This window comes from Macaca nemestrina, chromosome 8 (assembly GCF_043159975.1).
Source record: "Macaca nemestrina isolate mMacNem1 chromosome 8, mMacNem.hap1, whole genome shotgun sequence".
Taxonomy (NCBI): domain Eukaryota; kingdom Metazoa; phylum Chordata; class Mammalia; order Primates; family Cercopithecidae; genus Macaca; species Macaca nemestrina.
The window spans coordinates 90,327,402-90,351,169 of record NC_092132.1 but is presented as its reverse complement, the minus strand read 5'-3'; the positions used below and the strand labels follow the sequence as shown (position 1 = coordinate 90,351,169).

General features: G+C 36.8%; 1 long non-coding RNA gene across 1 annotated transcript in view; it reads right to left on the bottom strand.

Annotated features, from left to right (window-relative positions):
- Positions 1-23,768, bottom strand: part of LOC105482283 (uncharacterized) — a 58,003-nt gene that overhangs the window by 868 nt on the left and 33,367 nt on the right. The gene's annotated exons all lie outside the window — the stretch shown is intronic.

Genomic DNA, 23,768 nt, shown 5'->3' with positions numbered 1-23,768 from the left:
CATATCTAATGCTCACTTTTCTGTGCTCAAAGATAAGCTGCCATTGGTTTGAATGTCATCTGCTATCAGTGTCTTAGCAACAACAGACAATCCTGTATTCTGGGATAAAATAAACTACTCAAGGAGCCATACTTAATATCGAAATTTCGTTAAATGAAATGACAAATCATTACCGTAAAAATGTTCCAGATTGATATAGTGTTTTTGGACTTACTACCTTTAAAACATACATTGAGTGCCTTCCCTTGCCTAAAGCATCAAGTTTATACTATTCATTTTGTTTTATGAATAGTGACATATATATAAAAAAATCTTCAAGTGATTTTCTCAGGGTGCTTTAAAGTTTAGAAAAGAATTTGGGTTTTTCCTTTTTCTTTTTTTGGAGAAGAGTGGTTAATTTACTAAGGAACACTAAAGTTGTTATACATTATATATTTCAGAGTGAAACCCATTATAAATGGTATAACAGCAGCCCTGCTTCATTAGATATTGTAAATAGCATTTTCTAAAATTTGGAAGGATCTTAGTTTTATTATTAAATCAAATCACATAATTTTATAGATGAGAAAGTTAAGTCACTGAGAGCAGCCTAGATTGAAATTCACACTGGACTCCCCCAAACCAACAGCTCCCTCCTCTTCCCAGAATGGTAAATTGCCTTAGAAGCAACAAATCAACATGAAGTGGGCAATGCAAGTTGTATTCCCACTTCTTTGCCTTATATTTTACTAGCAAACTGCTCAAAATTTCTTTTTCAGAAATAATGTGTGGCTTTCAAATTAAGTTGAGCTGCCACACAGAGCTCAGAGATTCTACACTTGATATTTTTTATTACAAGCATTTGCAGCCGGGAATCACAATGACACCATGGCAAGCAGTATGTCTTGAAGTCATGCAGATAGAAAGCAGTGGGACCTAGTGGAGGAATAATGAGCTCTGGGGTCAGGTAGAGCATCCCTCAGAGTCGTGACTTGGTCACCGTAAGACTTTCAGTTGCCCAGAGTCCTGACTGGACAAATCACTTAACCCCTTTGAGCCTTAACTCACTCATCTCTCAAATGAGAAATAACTTGCAGGGTTATGTAAGGACTACACTCACAGTATCTAACACAGTCAGAGATGCTTAATAATTGAAAACTCTTAACGTTGTTTCTGTATTTTTGGTCACTTACTAAGTGACCAAATTTTCAAATTTCGGCAAATTATTTAATCTCTCTGAGACTGTAGTCTCATTGGCAAAGTAGAAAAGTATCAATCTTATAGGACTGTCATGAGAATTAAATGATAAAAATACATATAATGGCCTTCAATATATATTTGTTCATTTTTTCTGCCTGCTTTTCTCCTGCCAATAATGTGTCTGGTTAATCTCAATTAGTGACCAGTTTAGATTGAATTTTAAATGGAAGAACTTAATGGCAAGGGTGTCTATGTCTTCATTTTAGGTGGTACATCATTGGCCCGTACACTCTAAAAGTCAGAACCACTGATGGATTGAGTTGTGGTTTCCTTGATTTTTGGAAACACCTCTTCCAAGAGGTTTCTGATGAAAGGTTCTTGCATTAATCGTTGAAACTCTAACTTTGTGGAGAGTTGGTGATGTTTGCCCTGGAAAGGCTTACACATCCACTAGCATGTAAAATATTCATAAGTTTTCAAGTTTATCTCACAAAGAGAGGAGGCTGTAGCTCATGACTCAGCTCCCAGTCTGGAGTCAGCTGATTTTCCTAGAATGAAAGTTTGGCCACGCGTCTCTCGGGGTACAGAGGAAGATTTTGTCTTTGTTAACCGTGATGTAAACTCTGGCAGGTGAATGTGTTTAGAACAGAAGCAGTTGCCTTTGCACTTTTGCAAACAGTGGATGTGAAAAAGGGCAAGGTCTTGACTGGCACTTGGAAAATATTACTGTGAGAAAGGCACCAGTGGATACAAAAGAACTGCTATTTTTTTTTCTTTTCTTTTTTTTTTTTTTTTGAGACGAAGTCTCACTCTGTTACACAAGCTGGTGTGCAGTGCTGGGATCTCGGCTCACTGCTGCAACCTCCGCCTCCCAAGTTCAAGCAATTCTCTGCCTCCACCTCCTGAGTAGCTGGGATTACAGGCGCCCACCACCATGCTTGGCTAATTTTTGTATTTTTAGTAGAGAAGGGGTTTCACCATCTTGTTCAGGCTAGTCTTGAACTCCTGACCTTGTGATCCACCTGCCTTGGCCTCACAAAGTGCTGGGATTACAGGCGTGAGCCATTTCACCTGCCAAGAACTGCTGTTTCTGACTCAGACATGCCCAGAAATGAAAGAATATTTGCTGGTTACACTAAAAATTACAGGTGATTTCTTCTTCTTTTTCTCCTTCTTAAAAAAAAAAAAATCTTTCTTATAAAAATTACTAATTTGTTCATACTTTTCTAAAACAGATTTGGAAGAGAAGTGATATAGCCAAGCATTTTTGTTGTTATTGTTGTTGTCAGAGAGCATCATAACTGTTTCCACTGTATAGCAAATAAAAAAGTTTGGACTAGACTCAGCATAACAGGCAATGCTGGAGTCAGCAGAACTTGATTTTATTTTGGAGCTTACTTATTGGAAGAATTTGGAAAAAGAAAATAATGCATTCACTCCAGCAACAACAAAACTTAAATTCTGAGAGAGATTGTGAAGTTAAATTGGATGATCCATGCATGTAAAAGTTATCACAAAACCCAGCATCGTGTACAGAACAGACTATTCCTGCATCTCATCTTGTTTAATTAGAAAACACAATTGGAAGTTCAGGTATGCCTGGATACTTATTAAATCCATTTAATACTGTTCTCAAAAGATCCCAGTGTCATCCAATTGCAAATAACAAACTGCTTACCTCTTATGGATTTTATAATTTTTCATACTTACTCTGCATTGTTTCCATGGTATGATAATCTGATCTGCTGGTGCTTATGAGTATGTACATTGTTATCTAATTTTTAATTATATAGCTTTAATTTTATTACTTTTGTCAAAGGAAGTGAATCAGTGTCATCTGTTTATAACCAATTAAGTTATGGACTATGTGCTATTAGCAACCTTGAATAAGTCTTGATAGTTTAATAATTCTTATGAACAATAGATATTGCAGACTCTGGCATGAAGTACTTTATGAACCACAGGACCAACAAAAGCTTTCACTGACTCTGCTACAATATCATAAGCAAAGAAGTTGCATTTTGTGGTATACAATTATATGTTCTTTTTTTAAGTAATTAGTTTGATATTAAAAGTGTCTGATTAATTCAGACATATCCAAACCAGTGACAGCAATGATCATGTAAATGAAGCATAAATAATTAAAAATGAAAAATCATGAGTGTCTGGATCTAAAGGCTTTCAAAACATTGGGTGTGTTCTAGAACCAGTTCATCTTCAGAGCAGTGTCTAGGAAGGTAAAGTTAAGTAGAAAATCACATTGTAGAGTTCTCAGTTTAATCTTGATCTAAATGATACTCAACTGCCTAACAACAAATGAATAGGTATGCTCATTATCATTTAGATGCTGTTTTACCCAAACATTAATTTAGATTTCAATCTCCTTTTCAATTAAAAATTCAGGAAAGCAAAAATATAAATGCCTTGCCACTGAGACACCAATATTGGAAATTAGGTGAGACGGATGCCCTGCCACCTATCTTGTATCTAGTTAGATGTTAGCTATTAAGATTATGTGAACATTTTCTCTTGCTAGAAAGTCCTGCTACATTTTCCTGTGCTACTCAGAAATAAAAATAAGTTTAGAGACTATTATCTGATCAAACTAGCAGCCGGGATTGGTGCCTCATGCCTGTAATCCCAGCACTTTGGGAAGCTGAGGCAGGTGGATCACCTGAGGTCAGGAACTCGAGACCAGCCTGACCAATATGGTGAAACCCCTTCTCTATTAAAAATACAAAAATTAGCCGGGTGTGGTGGTGGGCACCTGTAGTCCCAGCTATTCTATTCGAGAGGCTGAGGCAGGAGAATGGCATAAACCCAGGAGGTGGAGCTTGCAGTGAGCTGAGATCGCGTCATTGCACTCCAGCCTGGGCGACAGAGCGAGACTCCATCTCAAAAATAAATACATAAATACATAAAATAAAATAAACATTTTTATTTACTAGAACTATTTCTTTTTGGTTTCTTAGTTATTGTCCGGGGGCCAGGTGCGGTGGTTCATGCCTGTAATCCCAGCACTTTGGGTGTCCGAGGTGGGTGGATCACTTGAAGTCTGGAGTTCAAGACCAGCCTGACCAACATGGTGAAACCCCATCTCTACTAAAAACACAAAAATTAGGTAGGCATGGTGGTGCACATCTGTAATCCCAGCTACTTGGGAGGCTGAGGCAAGAGAATTGCACGGACCCAGGCGGCGGTGGTTGCGTGCTGCACTGCCCAGATAAAGACTTGATTGAAACAAAGGGAAAACATATTTCCTTTTTCTTGAATATTTTGACTCTCACAGGTTTTATATTTATTTTGCATTTATTGTTACCGTATATAATTTTGTCAGAAGACACATGGTAAATATTCCTAAAGTTTCAACAAAAGCCAGAACAAATGAAAAATCTAAACTAAATACAAGAATGTGACTTGGGGAGTGGGGAACGTGGGCATCTGGAAAGATGGAGTAGGAATACTTTTGCATATTCCTGCCACTTAGTGCAACTAAAAGTCCTGGGCCGTGTATGCAGAACAACCACAGGAAGGTTCTGAAAGATGGAGATGGAAGACTAACAGGGACATGGGGACACTGGGGCCTGAGGAACAACCCTGCGTTTTTTATTTGCCTCACATATGTCAGGCTGAATAGTGGACAGGCTAACACCTGGAAAGGCCAACAACCCAAATAAAATTTCTGCTCCCTCCAGACAAATGACAAGGAAAGGGCAGCCTACAAAGACAGACAAGCTTTCAAACAATGACCACTTACTCCTGCCAAACACCACAGAAAAAAATGCGTCTGCTTCTCCACCCCCTGCCACCAAAGGCTGAATGGAGAGGCCATATTTCCACACTGCCCGGACCATAATAATATCTTTCCTGAATGCCCTGAGCAGAGTGCTATCAGAGAAGAAGGAGGAGAAAGCCAAAACTCTCATTCCCACTGGAGGGTAATGAGGTCCCTTTTCCACAAGATGACAATGAAGACCACATTGGGATCCTGGACTTCCAATTCACCTGGCGGTAATGAGGTGCCCTTCCTTCCCCTATCAGAGGTGGATCAGTGAAGCGTCAGGACCGTCACCACCACTCAGGGGCAGCAAGGATACCCCTCCCCATGGCGTGAGCAGAGGCCACGTGGGGCACAATGAGAAAGCACTCCTGCCACTCCCAGCCAAGGTGTTGCCTGTGGAGACCCAACAAAGGGCAGTAGCTCCTATCCCTCCTGGTTGTAGTGAGGATCACTCACTCCAGTGTCAATACAGGCCAAGTGGGGAAACTGTACTTCCACCCCCTACTTGGCAGTCATGAGGCAGTGACCCCCACCCCTACTCTTATTAGAGTGGTATCAGAAAAGGCCACATAAAACAAAGGATTTAAATAAGATCCAGAGTTTTATAACATAATACCCAAAGTATTATGTAACTAGAAATCACTCATTATGCTAAGAATCAACTTAAATGAGAAAAAACAATCAATAGACAAAAACACCAACATGGCAGAGATGTTAGAATTATCTGACAAGCATTCTATTTTACTATTTTTATTTTTATTTTTACTTTTTGGGCCTTGCTGTCTGTCACCCAGGCTGGAGTGCAAGGGTATGATTATAGCTCACTGCAGCCTCAATGTCCCGGGCTTAAGCAATCCTTCCATCTTAGCCTCTGAACTAGCTGGGACTACAGGTGCACATTATACCTGGTTAATTTTTGTCTTTTTTGTAGAGATGTGGTCTTTCTTTGTTGCCTAGGCTGGTGTCAAACTCCTAGGCAATTCTAGGTCTCCAAATCCTAAAGCAATCATCCTGCTTCAGCCTCCCAAAGTGCTGGGACTACAGGTGTGAGTCACTATGTCCAGCCTGAAAAGGATTTTAAAGCACTCATGGTGAAATGATCCAATGAGCAATTATAAACAACTTTGAAATTAATGAAAATATAGAAAATCTCAGCAAAGAAACACAAGATAGAAAGAAGACCAAATGGAAATTTTAGCACTTAGAAAATACAGTTACCAAAATACAAAACTCAATGAATGAGCTCAAGAGCAGAATGGAGGAAAGAATCAGTGAACTGGAAGACAGAACAAGAGAAACTACCCAAGCTGAATAACAGAAGGAAACAGACAAGAAAAAAAAAAAAAAGTTTAGAGCCTTAGGGACCTGAAGAACCACAATAATAAAGATCTAATACTTATGTCATTAGAGTCCCTGGAGGAAAGTAGCTAAAAATATTTGCAGAAAATAATGGCTGAAAATTCACCAAATTTGGCAAAAGACATATGCTTATAGATTTAAGAAGCTATATGATCGAAACAGGGTTAATCCAAAGAAATCTATATAAAAGCCCATTGTTGTCAAAGCTCTAAAAAGCAAAAATAAGGAAAAACACTTGAAAAAAGTTAGAGAGAAAGAAAAGTTAACTTTTTTTAAAAAAAAAGCAATTTGAACAACAGCAGACTTCTTATTAGAAAACATGGAGCCCAGATGAAGCAGCACAATATTTTCTTTTTCTTTTTTTTTTTTTTTTTTTTGAGACGGAGTCTCGCTCTGTCCCCCAGGCTGGAGTGCAGTGGCCGGAACTCAGCTCACTGCAAGCTCTGCCTCCCAGGTTTACGCCATTCTCCTGCCTCAGCCTCCCGAGTAGCTAGGACTACAGGCGCCCACCACCTCGCCCGGCTAGTTTTTTGTATTTTTTAGTAGAGACGGGGTTTCACCATGTTAGCCAGGCTGGTCTCGATCTCCTGACCTTGTGATCCGCCCTTCTCGGCCTCCCAAAGTGCTGGGATTACAGGCTTGAGCCACCGCGCCCGGCCGCAGCACAATATTTTCAAGAGCTGAAATAAAAGAATTGTCAACTAGAATTCTATAGTCAGTGAAAATGTCCTCCAGGAATGAAGGGGAAGTCAAGTCATTGTCAAATGAAGGAAAAATGAGATAATTTCTTGCCCACATACCTACCTTAAAAGAATGGGGAAAGAAGTTCTCTAAACAGAAAGGAAATGATAAATGAGAGGCTCTTGAAACATTAGGACAGAAGAAAGAACAAGATAAAGAGAAAATATATGAATGAATATTAATTTTCTTCTTCCTGACTTTTCTAAATTATCTTTGAAAGTTGAAAGAAACATTGTAACACTTGACTAATGTGATTCTGAATGTGTGTAGAGGAAACACATAAACAATTATAAATGGGAGAATAAAGAGATGGATTTCTACACATCACTCAAGCTGGTGGAATCAGGAGACTGAAATAAGCCATATATACACATACACAAACACACACATAAATACACAAATATGTGATATATAAGCCACTGAAAATCTTTGCATACAAACCTATATAAAGAGATATACTAAAAAAATCTATAGATAAATAGAATTACTGGAATTATAAAAACAAGTTCAAATAACTCAAAAAAGATAGGAAAAGGAAACAGAGAAACACAAAACAGAACAAACAGAAAACAAAAAATAAAATGGCAGATGTAAGCCCTATAATGCCAATAACTCCATTAAATGCATCAATTCAAGGACAGAGACTGGTAAATTTAATTTAAAAAAAAACCATGACCTAACCATATTCTGTCTACAAAAAACTCTCTTCAAATATGATGATCTAGATAGGTTAAAGTAAAAGGGTGAAAAAAGGTATACCATCAAAACACTAATCAAGATTAAGCAGGGTGGCTATATTAGTACCAGATAATGTAGACTTCAAGTCAAGGAGGATTACAGGGACATTGAGGGCCATTACATAAAATCACTTCTTGATCTATCCACCAAGAAGCATAGCAATCCTGGTGTATCCACCAAACAATAGAACTGCAAAATATGTGAAGCCAGAACCGATAGAATGGAAGGAGAAACAGACAAATCCACAATTATATGTGGAGACACCAACATCCTTCTTTCAATTACTGACAGAGCAGCTAGACAGAAAATCCAAGGATAAAGAAGAATAACACACCAACTGACATTAATAGAATATGTTACCTAACAACAGAATAGATACTCTTTTCAAGTGCCCCAGGAACATATACTAAGATAAAACATATCCTGAGTCATGAAACAAACCACAACAAATTTAAAAGAATTTAAATCATTCCGAGTGGACTGTTACCACAATGGAATGAAACTAGAAATCAAAAGCAGAAAGTAAATCTCCAAACACCGAACAACACACTTCTAAATAAGTCATGAGTCAACGAGAAAGACTCAGGGGAAAAATGAAAATTACATTTAAATCAATGAAAATTAAAATACAGACCATCAAAACTTTCAGAACACAGGTAAAGCAATGCTGAAGGAAATTTGCAACACTAAATGCTTACATTAGGAGATAAAAAGTTTTAATCCAATAATCTAAGCCTTTACCTCAATAAACTAGAAATATAAGATCAAAATGAGCCCAAGCAGACAGAAAGAAATAAGTTGTAAAAAAGCATATATCAATGAAGTTAAAAATGGAAAAAAAATCAATAGAGGAAATCAATTAAATAAGAACTTGGTACTTTGAAAAACTGATAAAATTGTCAAATCTTTCACAGGTTTGACAAAGAAATAAAAGATAGAAGACACAATTACTAATTCAGGAATTAAGCATAGGATATCATTGCAGACCTTACACACCAAAAATATAATAAGGAAATGCTATGCACAACCTCACAAATGTAAACTTAACAACTTAGATGAAGTGAACCAATTTCTCAAAAAGCAGGAACTACCACAAATCACCCAATATGAACTATATCATTTAAATGGCCCCAACGTTATTAAGAAATTTACATCCGTAGGGCCGGGCCTGGTGGCTCACACCTGTAATCCCAGCACTTTGGGAGGCCAAAGGTGAGAAGGAAATCAAGACCATCCTGGCTAACACGGAGAAATCCCGTTTCTACTAAAAAATACAAAAATTAGCCGGGCGTGGTGGCGGGCGCCTGTAGTCCCAGCTACTCCAGAGGCTGAGGCAGGAGAGTGGCGTGAACCTGGGAAGCGGAGCTTGCAGTGAGCTGAGATGGTGCCATTGCACTCCAGCCTGGGCAACAGAGCGAGACTCCATCTCAAACAAAACAAAACAAAACAACAAAAAAAGATATTTATATGTGTAATTTAAAACTTTTCAAGGCCGGGTGCGGTGGCTCAAGCCTGTAATCCCAGCACTTTGGGAGGCCGAGACGGGCGGATCACAAGGTCAGGAGATCAAGACCATCCTGGCTAAGCCGGTGAAATTCCGTCTCTACTAAAAACTACAAAAACCTAGTCGGGCGAGGTGGCGGGCGCCTGTAGTCCCAGCTACTTGGGAGGCTGAGGCAGGAGAATGGCGTAAACCGGAAAGGCGGAGCTTGCAGTGAGCTGAGATCCGGCCACTGCACTCCAGCCTGGGCGACAGAGCGAGACTCCGTCTCAAAAAAAAAAAACAAACAAACAAAAAAAAAAACTTTTCAAAGATTACGGATGGTTTCACTAAAGAATTCTTTTAAGCATTTAGGGAGAATTGGCATCGGTACTACACAATATTTTCCAGAAATAGAAGAAGAAACACTTGCCAATTCATTTTATGAAGTTGATACAGAAACCAGACAAAGATAGTACAAAACAAAACTACAAATACCCCTCATAAGTATAGACACAAAAATACTTAACAAAATATTAGTTAATTTAATTCAGTGATACAACTACTTATACATACCTTGACCAAATTAAGTTTCTTCTAGGGATACAATACTGGTTCAATAATCAAAAGTCAATGTAGTCCATTATATAAACATAGAAATCACATAATTGTATCAATTGATGCAAGAAAATCATTTGACAAAATTCAGTACTTATTTGTGGTTAAAATCTCAAAACATGGGAGGATCAGAGTAAATAAAAATTAAATAAAAAATAGAAAAGAAGGAAATCTCAGAACACTAGGAATAGATTGGAAGTTCCTCAACTTGCCAAGGAACATCTACAAAAAACCCACAACTTATATGGCATTAATGGTGAAAAATGGAATACTTTCTCTTTAAAACAGAAAAGAAGCAAGAATGACTAGCTCTATCACTGTTGAAATAGTACTAGAAGTTCTAGCCACCGCAATAAGGCAATAAGAAAAAACAAAAGCACACAAATTGGAAAGGAAGAGGCAAAAATTCTATTTGCAGATGATGTGATTGTATGTGTAGAAAATCCCCCCAAAATCTATGAAAAAAAATATTTTAGAACTAATAATATAATTCAGCAAGATGACAGGATATGAGATCAACATACAAAAATCAGTTGTATTGCTCTGTACCACATGTCTACGGTGGACATGTGGACACTGAAATTAAAAATATGATAACATTTACTATCCCTAAAATATAAAGTGGGGAAAAACTTATATGTAAATCTAACAAAACATATGATAGACTTTTATACTGAACACTACAAAAAGCTGATAAAAAGAAATCAAAGAATATCCAAATAAATGAAAAGTAATATCTGTTCATAAAACAGAAGGCCCACATAATAACAATCTCAACTCACCCTAAGTTGATATACAAGTTTAATGTAATTCCTATCAAAATAACAGCAAGATATTTTGTAGACATATAAAGTTATTCCAGAATAATATGTGGAAAGTCAAAAGAGCTGGAATAATTAAAACAGTTTTGAAAAATAATAATGAAGTAGGAAGAATAAGTCTATCAACTTATTATATAGTTACAGTGATCAAGACTCGGTGGCATTGATGGAGGGATGGACATATAGATTAATAAAACAAATTAGAAAACACAGAAAAATCCCTACACAAATATGCCTAACTGATCTTTGACAAGGGTTTAAAACTGATTTAATGGAGGAAGGAAAGTCTTTTCAACAAATAGCATTGGCGCAATGGGACGTTTATAGCAAAAAAGAAATAAACTTCAACCTAAACCTACCACCTATGCAAAGTAAATTAACAACCAAAAAAAACTGAAAATGTTCAAGATGGATTATAGGTTCAAGTGCAAAATGTAATAAAACAATAACATGTTTAGAAGAAAACAAGAGAAAAACTTCAGGACCTATTTATTGTTCACCAAGAGTCTGAGACATGAAGAACACAATTCATAAAAGAGAAAAAAATAATAAATTGGACTTCGTCAAAATTAAAAACATTTGCTCTGCAAAAGACCCTTTTAAGATGATAAATAGACAAGCTATAGACTGTGAAAAGATATTTGCAAACCACATACCTGTCAAAAGATTCATCTATAGACTATATTTTTAAAGCTCTCAAAACTGAACAGTAAAATACAAACAAAAAACCCAATCCAGTTAGAAAATAAGCAAAAAGCATAAAGAGACATTTCACTGAAGAAGTTATGGGGAGAGCAAATAAGCACATTAAAAGATGTTTTGCATTAGGAAAATGCAAATTAAGACCACAGTGAGATATCACTGCATACCTGTTAGAACAACTACCGTTTAAAAATAATGAAAATACCAAATGCCTGGGAGAACACAGAGAAACATACGTTGCTTGTGGGAATGTAAGATGGTACAGCCACGTTAAAAATTAGTTTGGCAATTTTTAAAAAAACTAAACATGCACTTAAAATTGCCCTTCTGGGCATTTATTAAAGAGAAATAAAAACTTAGGTCCACACAGAAACCCATACTTGATTGTTCATGGTAGCTTTATTTGAAATAGCCACAGAGTAGAAAGAAGAAAAATGTCCTAAAATAGGTGAATAGTTAAACAAACCTATACCATGGAATACTACTTGGCAATAGAGAAGAATGGACAAAAATGAAAAGGAATGGAACAACTTGGATAGACCTCGAGAATACTATGCTGATTTTTAAAATCCAGTATTTAAAAAAACACGTATTTGCTGTATGATTCCACTTATATAACCTTCTTACAGTGACAAAAATTGGACTTCAGAGATGAAGACAATATTAATTCCAGGAGACAGAGATGGTGAGGAGGAGGGCAAGGGATGGAATCATTGTGCATCTTGATTTCGGCAGTAGTTACAGAATCTACACATGTGATAACATGACATAGAACTATGCACATCCTTTATATCATTATTAGTCTCCTAGTTTTGACCTTGTGCTCTATATAAGAGGGAACCAATGAGAGAAACTGGGTGAAGGGTACACAAGTCCTCTCTGTATTATCTTTGCAATTTCCTATGAATCCATAACTATTTCAGAACAAAACATTTTGAAAAAACGGCTATGATATTTGACTAATCTGGCTATGATATCCTGTGGAACTCACAATAGCTAATTGAGCTATGATATTCTATGGAATTCACAATCTATATTGACAACCTGTGCTTCAGAATCAAAGGACCTTTTAAAGTATATGTACTTTTTTTTTTTTTTAAGTGAGGGTCTTGTTCAATTAGGTGATAATTTGGGTCATTGCCTTCTAGGTTCTTATCCCATTAACTTGGAAATGATCAATAAAGTACTACTTGGGCTGAAGACTTTGAGAAGCAACACATACCTGTCTTCATTATTTTAAAACGCAGAATAAAGTAACAATGGACACGTTTAGTCATTCTATAAATAAAACACTTCCTCTTCCTTTTAATGGAGACAGATGGATGGAGGCCCTGCTGAGTGGCCATTAAGGGAAGCACTGTGTGTGAGGTCTCTATCTAGCTGTATTGAAGATGATAAATGATCCTAGAGGCTAGTATTATCTCATTGACATTTTTCTCAAAGCACTACTTTTTTTTGGATGTTTAAAAATTTGTGAAAAGCCATCTATTACTACTAGATTTAATTCTAATTAAACTGGGCTTCATTTGGTTTTTGTTTTAGAATTAGCATAACTTAAAGCAAGTTAGTTTTTTCTACACTTAAAGCTTTTCTAATAAGGCATAGCTAAATGTGACTTTGCAAGTTGTTCTGCTTTCACATCCTTCAGCATCTTTCAGTGCTACTTTCTGGTGCCAGGGCGGCTCAGATCATAAAACTAGAAAAGACCTCAGCCACCGTCTGCTCCAGAGGTCTGGAATTGGCAGCCAATAGGTATGTTATTTCGTAGAACTTGATTTCTTTATGTTTATGAAATTTGAATGTCTTTAGATTGGGCATGGGGTCTCCCATGGGCCACAGCTCATGCCAGCATCTCTGGGTTACCTCCACTGTTTTTCCATAACGCCTTTCCTTGGTTGGAATTTGATTGTGAAATGCTTCTTCCTTCTTCATTACTCCCATAGATGGAGAAGCAGTGTATATTTTATCAAGGTCACATAACTAATTCACTGCAAAACTCAGAACATGCCCATGTCTCAGTCTCCTTCTGCACTTATTCTACTGCCCTCTATACCCCAGAGACATTTCTTAAAAGGGGTTGTGGGGTGGGGCTGGTCCTGAAGAGAGAGCCAGAAACCCCACATGTACGGAAGGATTTCTTTGTGTCCAAAAATGCTTGAAGGTGCAGCTCAGCACAAGACCCAGGCTGAGTACAGAGTGATTTCTTGTTGCTTAATGTGGATCAGACCTGATGGGAAACACAGCCTGCCTCTCCACCAGCTCTCTCCCACCTCCAACCCCAGTTCAAATTGATTTTGTGCTTCCTGTTTTTCTGTGCTTGACAAAGGAAGCAAAAGTAACATGCTGTCAGTGGGTAGTTGCCAAAAAGCAAAGTGGCCGAAATCACTTGCTTCAAATTTCCAACTATAGTTCAAAGTCGCCTTGCAAGCAGCCACTGCAATTTGTTAATAAAATGTTAAATCATTAAGGTCTTCTTATTTGTCTATTGATTGTTTAAGTAGGATGTTATGACAGGGAAGTATTGGTGCTAATAGTATCGACCCACCTTCAGGGTGTTCTTAAGCAGGCAACTCCACATAGGCATTTCACTAATTCAGATATATTGCCTGTCATAGCCATTTCATCAGGACCCTTGACATTATGCTCAGACTGTCTTTTAGGAACTTTAGCTTTCTGGAAAAACTGAGAAAATAGAGACTTTCATATAAAAATAACATTAATAATTATGTATTTAGTGGTTTCCCTGAGCCAGGTAAGGTGCTAGGATTTTGGCCTATATTATTTTTAACACAGCAATGCTACACATAGGGATTGTTATCTTGTTTGTACATTTGGTGAAAATTGGGCTCTGAAAGGTGAAGTTACTCTTCTACACTCTCATGGCTGGTAGTGGCTTTGTCAGAATTTGAACCTAGATCCATCTGAGTTGGAGTCCATGCTCTTAAATATATTGGTACATTGCTTAAATAATAACTCAAACTTACTCTATCGTATTTCTGGTATCAGACTACTGGGGTGTCAGATAAGGAATGATGGCTGAGTGAGTAAGAGAGTTCCAGCCTTCAGTAAAGCCAGTTCTCCTCCCATTGGCAACAAGGCAAAGGACACTGGGAATGGAGTGCGTCCAACAGAGCAGCCTCCTTCTGTGATGTAGGAAAAAACACCCATGATTCATGCACATACTTGGGGCTACCCAAAGCCCAATGCACACTGCTGGTGGCCTGGATACACTTACTGACCCTCCAGTCCAAGACTCCAGGGAGGCTGAACAGAGGAGAATGGGGAAAATTAGGATTAGGAGGGTTACATTGACACATAGTAAAACACATGGTGTTAAAAAATAAGTCATGTTTTTTAAAAGGTTAAGTGAATTACAGAATGCTTTTTAACTTGAGATCCATGGAGATGTCTCACCAGACAGAAGGCTGGAGAAAGAGACAGGGAGAAGAGTAGAGGGAATTGGAGTGACAGCATATGGGGTCCCCACTGGCTTTGAGCAGAGGCATTTGTCTCTCATTATATATTAGAGATAATGTATAAGCTATGTCCATTGAAGAGAGTATTCTGTGTGGGGAAAAACCCTGAAATAGGAGTTGAGTTGGCCTGAAATATCTGGAAACCAATCTGAAATGTGTAACTTAATTAAAGTAAATTACTTTAATTTAATAACTAGAAATTCATTTTAGAAAAATTCATATTTCTTGACGGTTCAGGTCTCTTCTCTGATGTGGTTGGAATGTGCCCCTCAAACTTCATGCATTGAAAATTTAATCCCCAATGCAACAGTATTGGCACATGGGGCGTAATAAGAGATAATAAGGTCATGAGGGCTCTGCCTTTATGAATGGATCAGTATCATTGTCATGGGAGTGGGTTAGTTATCTCGAGAGTGAGCTTGTTATAAAAGTGAGTTCTACCCACTCTTGCTCTCTTGCTATCTGGAGTGCATCTTCTCCTGCTGCCTTCCTGCATTGGAAGACACAGCATGAAGGCCCTCAGCAGATCCCAGCACCTTGATACTGGACTTCCCAGCCTCCAGACTGTGAGGCATACATTTATTTTATTTATAAATTACCCAGTCTGTGGCATTCTCTTATAGTGACACAAAATAGACTAAGACATACACACTCTCTCTCACTATTCATTTAGAAAGCAAGATTCTTTGACCCTAAAGCTATCCTGATTATGGATCTCCTTCTGATTTCACCTTGTCAGCAGAGCTTGGTGCACTGTAACCACATGTTAACTCTCCATTCATGCATTTCATGGATTAGCTTTCTGTCAAAGGGCCAGTCATTATATTCCGCTGAGCAATTACTAACAACATTCCTTCTGTCATCAGGGACTAATGGTTTTCTTGCTGCCTTTGCTCTGAGCTTCAAAAAGCCTCTCTCATTTTCATGGATTTTTTTTCTCACCCGCAATACGTTTTTCTTATCCATGTCTTCATTCATTAATCCTTCTTATGCATGACTCATTTTACCCGTGTACAAGACAGCTCTCTTGGCTGCTTCTACGCCAATTGTTCTTTTACTAAGCTTTGGGTTCATTTCAAAGTCTTTCTAAACACCTGTTCCCCTTTCTTTCCTTTTTCATTTCCTCTTAACATTATTTACTTAAAGTATTTAAAAGCGAAATTTTAAAACTCTTCCCCAGACTTGGCTCTCATCAGCTGTATTCCCTAGAGAAGAACAAGGTATCATCAAAAATTAGATAGAAAATCTAGCATTGTTTATATTTCAGTTCAAGGAACATTTGTTGAATCCTCCTACTTAAGTCAAATGCATAGTACATAGAATTGCAAAATTAAAATAAATTCTCAGTGCCAGAAACTCTCCCGTCCAGCCTCTGTATTTCCATAACCTTTGTCCTGACCACTTGCCCTCAGCACATAAACATGCCTCTCCCATACAGACAGACAGACACACACACACACACACTCACCCCTGAACCACACTCACATACAACTGATGCTGTCGGCTTCACAATCAAGCTTTTAAAAATGAAATATTGTATTTCCTGTCTTCACTCCTTCAACTCCTATTAAATGTTCTAATCCACTGCAACTTTCTCCATCTGTTAACATACCACCCATGCTACTCCTACTTTTTAAAAAATATAGCCCACTATTAAAAGTCCTTTCTGATTATTCACCCTGAACTTGCATGTATTTATTTGTAAGTCTGCTTTCCTTATTAGATTGATGCCCACAAGAACAAACACTACATTTAACTTTGACTTAAATCCTGATACATTTCTGTTTAAATTGTTATTAACTGTGTTTAACTTATAAAAACAGTGATTTTGGTTCAACCTACTATTTATGTGTTCTTAGCACGAAATACAGTGAGTGGTACAAAGCTTAAGTTCAATAAATACTCAATAACTAAATTAATACATAAAACACCCATAATTTACAGACTTGCAGAGTAGCTGTTGCAAACTTCAGAACTTACATTTATTTTTCTGAATGTATCTTTTCTTAAATATTTTCTTCTCAAAAGCTTCAAGAACCAAAATATATTTTACTAAAAGGAAAACCTATCTCTATATTCTAGAATCTAATATATTGTAAAAATTATTCTGTAAGTGTATAAGAAATCATATTATAGATTTTAGAAATACATCATTTAACTGTCAGTTATTATATTACAATTACTAACATCATAGTAAAAATTTGGAGCTTATATTATTTTTATGAAAATTGTTTCAACTTTCTTTCAGTGCGTTTCTTTAAATGAAAAGATAATACTATAATTGAGAAGTCAATTTCTAAGTTACATTTAGAACAGTAATCTATATGTCTGTTTCTTATCACAGGGCAGTGGTTAAGAATCAGGTGACACTGATTTCTAGCCATTTTCCTGAGTTGGAGAGTTTAGTTTACCCTAAACTTTTATCTTTGGAAACATTTTAGGCACAAAGACCTTTTCTGTAATCAGAAACCACATCCAAAAAAGGTAGAAAGGTATTCTACCTTTCACTCTTTCTAGAAAGTGCATTTCATTTTTTCTTTGCCTGAGTTAATAATGTTTTCCACTTCTCTTTTTAATGGTTTGATCATGATCCTGGACATTTTTGTTGTTGCTCTTATATTTTTTGTCCTGGAGGGTTTTGAACTGGGAAAATTATATCATATCATCCTTTATATTATCAAATCAAATATATTCTTTAAGTAAGCTAGAAGAGTTGAAGGAAAGTGTATTCAGTACAGATAGCTGGAGACATAGGAATCCTCTAGATCAAGCAGGACAATTATGGCTCAGGCATTCACCATGTAAGCATGGAAGCCAAAGTCCATCCCTGGGACTGCACTCCTACTCACCTGAGAAAGCCTGGGAAATGCAATGGAACAAGTGACACTACTTGTGCATCCTTGTGGGGGAAGGACACACTCAGGTGGATTTGTTTGCCTGTCTTTTGGGAAAGCCTATTGGAAACAGAGGGTACAGCAGTCCTAGCAAAAGGACAATTCTATTAACAGAGGGAAAGAAACAAATTATTATTGTTCAGACACAGTGTTGTATACACCTTTACTTATCTACTTGTATACAGTATTGGATACAATTAGGTAACCTATGGAAGGCTCAAAGTTCTGTTTTGCCAAGAAAAGTCCAAATGACAGTGCTAAAGATGGAAAAATGTTTATAATTGTGCAAATATCACATTGACAAAAGGTACAATAACACTGCTTCATTTAAAGGAAGAAAGAACTCAACTTTCTAAAAGGGAAGATGTTCATGTCGAATTGTGTGCTGGCAAAACAAAATAGTTTGAAGCCAGATGAGGCAGATTAGAATTGAATTTTGCAACTTTGGGCAAATTGCCTGAGTCTTGGGACATGGCTTCCTCAAATGGAAATGAAAATAAGAATTTATGCTTTTTAACAATGGATAGCTCAACTAGAGATAAAATTAATAGGGAAATACTGGACTTGAACTGCACTTTTGACTAAATGGACCCAACATACATTAGTGGAATTTTCCATCAACAGCAGCAGAATACACATTTTTCTCTAGGCACGGAGATTGTTCTCCAGGATAGACCATATGTTAGGCCACAAAACAAATTTTAATAAATTTAAAGAATTGAAATAATATTCAGGATCTTTTCAGATCATAATGGAATGAAACTAGAAATCACCAGCAAAAAGAATCTTGAAAAATTTACAAGTATGTATAAATTAAACAACAACCTCCTGAATGGCCAATAGGTCAAAGAAGAAATCAAAAGGAAAATTTAAAAATATCTTGAGACAAATGACAATGAAAACACAATATACCAAAACCTATGGGTTGCAACAAAAGCTTAGCGGTTCTAAGAAGAGCAATAAATGTCTACATTAAAAAAGAAAAGAGGACCAGGCGCAGTGGCCCACGCCTGTAATCCCAGCACTTTGGGAGGCCAAGGGGGGCGGATCACAAGGTCAGGAGATCGAGACCATCCTGGCTAACATGGTAAAACCCTGTCTTTACAAAAAATACAAAAAAATTAACTGGGTATGGTGGTGGGCACCTGAAGTCCCAGCTACTCAGGAGGCTGAGGCAGGAGAATGGGCGTGAACCCAGGAGATGGAGCTTGCAGTGAGCTGAGATTAGGCCACTACACTCCAGCCTGGGTGACAGAGAAAGACTCCCTCTCAAAAAAAAAAAAAAAAAAAAAGAGAAAAAAGAAAAAAAGACAAGAAAGAAAAGAGATCCCAAGTAAATATTCTAACACTAAGCCCTGAGGATGTAGAAAAAGAAAAAACTAAGGCCAAAATTTGTGAAAGGAAGAAAATAATAAAAATCAGAACAGAAGTAAATCAAATAAAGAAAAGAAAAACCATAGAAAGAATCTATAAAACTAAGAGTTGCTTTAAAAAAACAAACAAAATGTATAAACTCTTAGCTACTTTAAGAAGAAGAAAAATAAAATAAAAAAATGAAAGTGAAGTTACAACAGACACCTCAGAAATAAAAAGGATCTAAGAGACTATTATGAACAATTATATTCCAACAAATTGGGTAATCTAGAGGAAATAGATAAATTCCTAGAAAATACAACTTAGTAAAATTGAGTCAAGGTGAAATAAAAAGCCTGAATAGACCAATAACAAATAAAGAGATTGAAGAAGTAAGCAAAAACTGCCCATCAAAGAAAAGCCCAGGACCAGATGCCTTCCCTGCTGAATTCTGCCAAATATTCAAAAAAAAAAATGGTTACTACTAATACTTCATAAACTCTTCCAAAACTACAGGTAGAGGAAATACTTCCTAACACATATCATGAGGCCAAAATCACCTTGGTACCTAAGCCAGACAAAGATATCACAAGAAAAGAAAATTACATGCCAATTTATCTGATGAACGTCGATTCAAAAATCCTTGATAAAATATGAAAAAACTGAGTTCAACAGCACATCAGAAAGATTATATATCATGACCAAGTGTGATTTATCTCTGGCATGCAAGGCTGGCTTAACATACATAATCAATCAAGGTGATACATCACATTAGTAGAATGAAAGATAACCACATAATCATCTCAATTGACATGGAAAAAGCATTCAACAAAGTCCAACATTCTTTCTTGATTAAAAACTCTCAACAAGTTAAGTACAGAAGGAAAACTCCTCAGCAAAATAAAGGGCATTTATTTTAACTCCCACAGCTAACATCAGTGGGGAAAAACTGAAAATTTCTCCACTAAGATCTGGTACAAGGCAAGGGTGCCCACTTTTACTACTATTCAGCATATTACTGGAAGTACTAACAAGGGCAATCAGTCAAGAAAAAGAAATGAAAGGCATACAAATCAGAAAGGAGAAACGGAAATTATCTCTATTTGCAGATGATGTGATTCTATATGTAAAAAATTCCAAAGATTTAACCCAAAAATCCCTGTCAGAACTAATAAGTGAGTTCAGTAAAGCTAAAGGATACAAAATCAACAAAAATCAGTAGTGCTTTTATACACAAATAATGACCTAGCTGAAAAAGAAATCAAGAAAACAATCCCCTTTATGATAGCATGAAAAATGCTTGGGAAAAATTTAACCAAGGTGAAAGATTTGTAACTATAAACTGTGAAGTATAAAACATTCATGAAAGAAATTGAAAAGACCCAATAAATAGAAAGATATCCCAAGCTCATGGAGTGGAAGAATTAATATTGCTAAAATATCCACACTACCCAAAGCAATACATAGATTCAACACAATTGCTACCAAAATCTCAATGACCTTCTTCACAGAAATAGAAAAAAATCCTAAAATTCTTATGAAACATAAAAGACCCCAAATAGCCAAAACTATGTTGAGCAAAAAGAACAAAGCTGGAAGCATTACACTTCCTGATTTAAAATTATATTACAAAGCTGTAGTAATTAAAACAGCAAGGTACTGGCATAAAAACAGAAACACAGACCAATGGAACAGAATAGAGAGTCCAGCAATAAATCCAAACATACATGGTCAACTAATTTTTGACAAATCACCATCAAGAGGACACAATGGGGAAAGAACAGCAGTCTTTTCTATAAATAGTGCTGGGGAAACTGGATTTTTGCATGCAAAGGAATGTAATTAGAATCTTATCTTACATGATATGCAAAAATCAGCTCAAAATGGATAAAAGCTCTCAATGTAAGACCAGAAACTATAAAATTCCCAGAAGAGAACATAGGGGAAAAACTTCTGGACATTGGCCCTGGCAATGATTTTCTGGATATCACACTAAAAGCTCAGACCACTAAAGGAAAAATAAATAAATGGGACTACATCAAACTAAAAAGCTTCTCCACAGCCAAAAAAAAAAAAAAAAAAAAAAAAACAATTAACAAAATGAAATGGCATCCTACAGATTGGAAAAAAGCAATTATGCAAACCATACATCTGATAAAGGGTTAATATCCAAAATAGGTAAAGAACTCATATAATACAATAATAGAAAAGTGAATAACCTAATTTTAAAAATGGGCAAAAGACTTGCATAGACCTTTCTTCAAGGAAAACGTGAAAATCACCAACGGGTATATAAAAAGGTCCCCTACGTAATTAATTGTCAGGGAAATGCAAATCAAAACTACTGAGATACCACCTCACACCCATCAGGATGGCTATTATTGAAAAGTCAAAAGGCAATAAATGTTGGCGAGGGTGTGGAGAAAGAGGAACTCTTGTACACCACTGGTGGAATATAGATTGGTACATTCTACAATGGGAATGTGGAATGTAGATTGGTCCAGCCATCATTAAAAACAGAACTACCGTGAGCCAGCAGTTTTTCTTTGGGACATATATACAAAGGAAATGAAATCACCATCTCATAAAGATATCTGCACTCTTATGTGCATTGCAGCATTATTCACAGTAGCCAAGATATGGAAACAACCTAAGTGCCCATCAATGAATGAATGGGTTAAAACACTTGTGGTATATATGTACCATGAAATATTATTCAGCCCTAAAAATAGAATGAGATCTTGCCATTTGCCACAATCTGGATGAACTTGGCATTATGCTAAGTGAAATAAGTTAGACCAAAAAAAAATGCATAATCTCACTTATATGTGGAATGTTTTAAAAAAAATTCAAACATACAGAGCTGGACAAAGAACGAAACAGTGGTTACCAGGGACAGAGTGTTGGGAAGAAATGGGAGATGCAGGTGAGAGGATACAAAGTAATAGGAACACAGGATGAGCAAATCCAGACATGTAATGTACAACGTGAGGACTAGAGCTAATAAAATTGTACTGTATTTGGGTTTCATGCTCAATGAATACATTTTAGCTGCTCGTGCCACAAGAACAACAAAAAAGAGGTAACTATAAGAGTTGATAAATATGTAAATTGGAGTAACTATATGAGTTAATAAATATGTAAATTGGGATAACTATATCAATTGTTAATATGTAAATGTTTGACTCTAGTAACATTTTTTACCATCTATATGTATCCATAACATCATGTTGTGTACCTTAAATGTATACAATAAAACTTATTAAAAAAAATTTTTAAATAGCATAATTGTTACATTCAGTAGTATTTGATGTTCAACATGCAGCCACTTGGACTTTCTAATGTTTAGTTAAATAACAAACCACGAAACATGAGAGAAAAAAGAATTCATGCTTCTCAGGGGGTACTGTGAACATCGAGCCTTTGAAAGTATTTTGTATATATGAAATCTGGAACTAATGTTAATGACTTCCAGAGAGGTAGTTATCAAGCTACAGCAGAGTTGCCTGCTTCTTAGGCTTCTGGCAGCTGCCTTGTATTTGCTCACTGGGCCTTGAAAGAAGGTCCAGCAAAGCAGAAAGAGTGGGCTGAAGCCAGACCTTACTTTGAATCCCGGCTCCATTAGTGACACGTTGAGTAACTCTTAGAAAGTTATTTACTGGGAAGGTAGTGTGTATAGTGGTTAAGTGAATCGAGTATGTGTTTTGAATTTCATCTCTATCACTTAGCAGTCTTGTAACCTTGGGGATGTTGTCCAACCTCAATTGATATACTTGTTAAATGCAGATAACAACGTATATTTCTCTTAGTATTGAGAGGAATGATAATAATTTGCTATTCATAGCCACATCTGATGGAGACTCACAGAAGAGAGTTCATTTGTGTTTTTGAATTGAATAAATAAGTTTTATCCTTAAAACTCACCAGACAATCTGGTGTGCAGGGAAGTTGGGAGGAGGATTTTTAGCAAATATGTAGACTTCGAAATCTCCCCCATATGTGAAAAAAGCAAACTGTCTCATGAAGGGTCAAATGTTTCTACAGAGCTCAGGATGCTAATTCCCACACTACTTTCCCATACCACATGGACTGACTATGACTATGAAATAAACTTAAAAAGGAATAACATTTTAAACATAGTCTCCTCTACACCTGTAAATATGGATTGTCTTTGGGGACTCTGGTGACTGCCTTTATGGTGCACAATTCACATTGTTAAGACACAAGGCAGAGAGAGGTTCTAGCAACTGTAAACCCTATAGATCCTTCTCAGTCTCCAAAAAAAGGCAGGAGATGAGACATGTTCACGTACAATGAGATGAAAAGCCAAACATCAGAGAACTCAACTCTGCCATTTGGGGCCTATTTCACATTGGTCATGAAGCCCGGGCAAGCATCAATTAATGACAAGCAGTAACACCAGCTCTGATTGTGAAAGGTGGTGCAGTGTCATAAATAACAGGTTTGGGGCAGAAAGAACTGGAGCTGCAAACTGTCTTCTGCCTGGAGATTCAATTCTATTTTTCCATATTCTATTTGTGACCAAAGACACAAGAAAGATGTTGGATGCCCAGCTAAAACTTCTTATGACTGGAAGCACATGCTAGCAGGGCAGCTCGCTCTCTC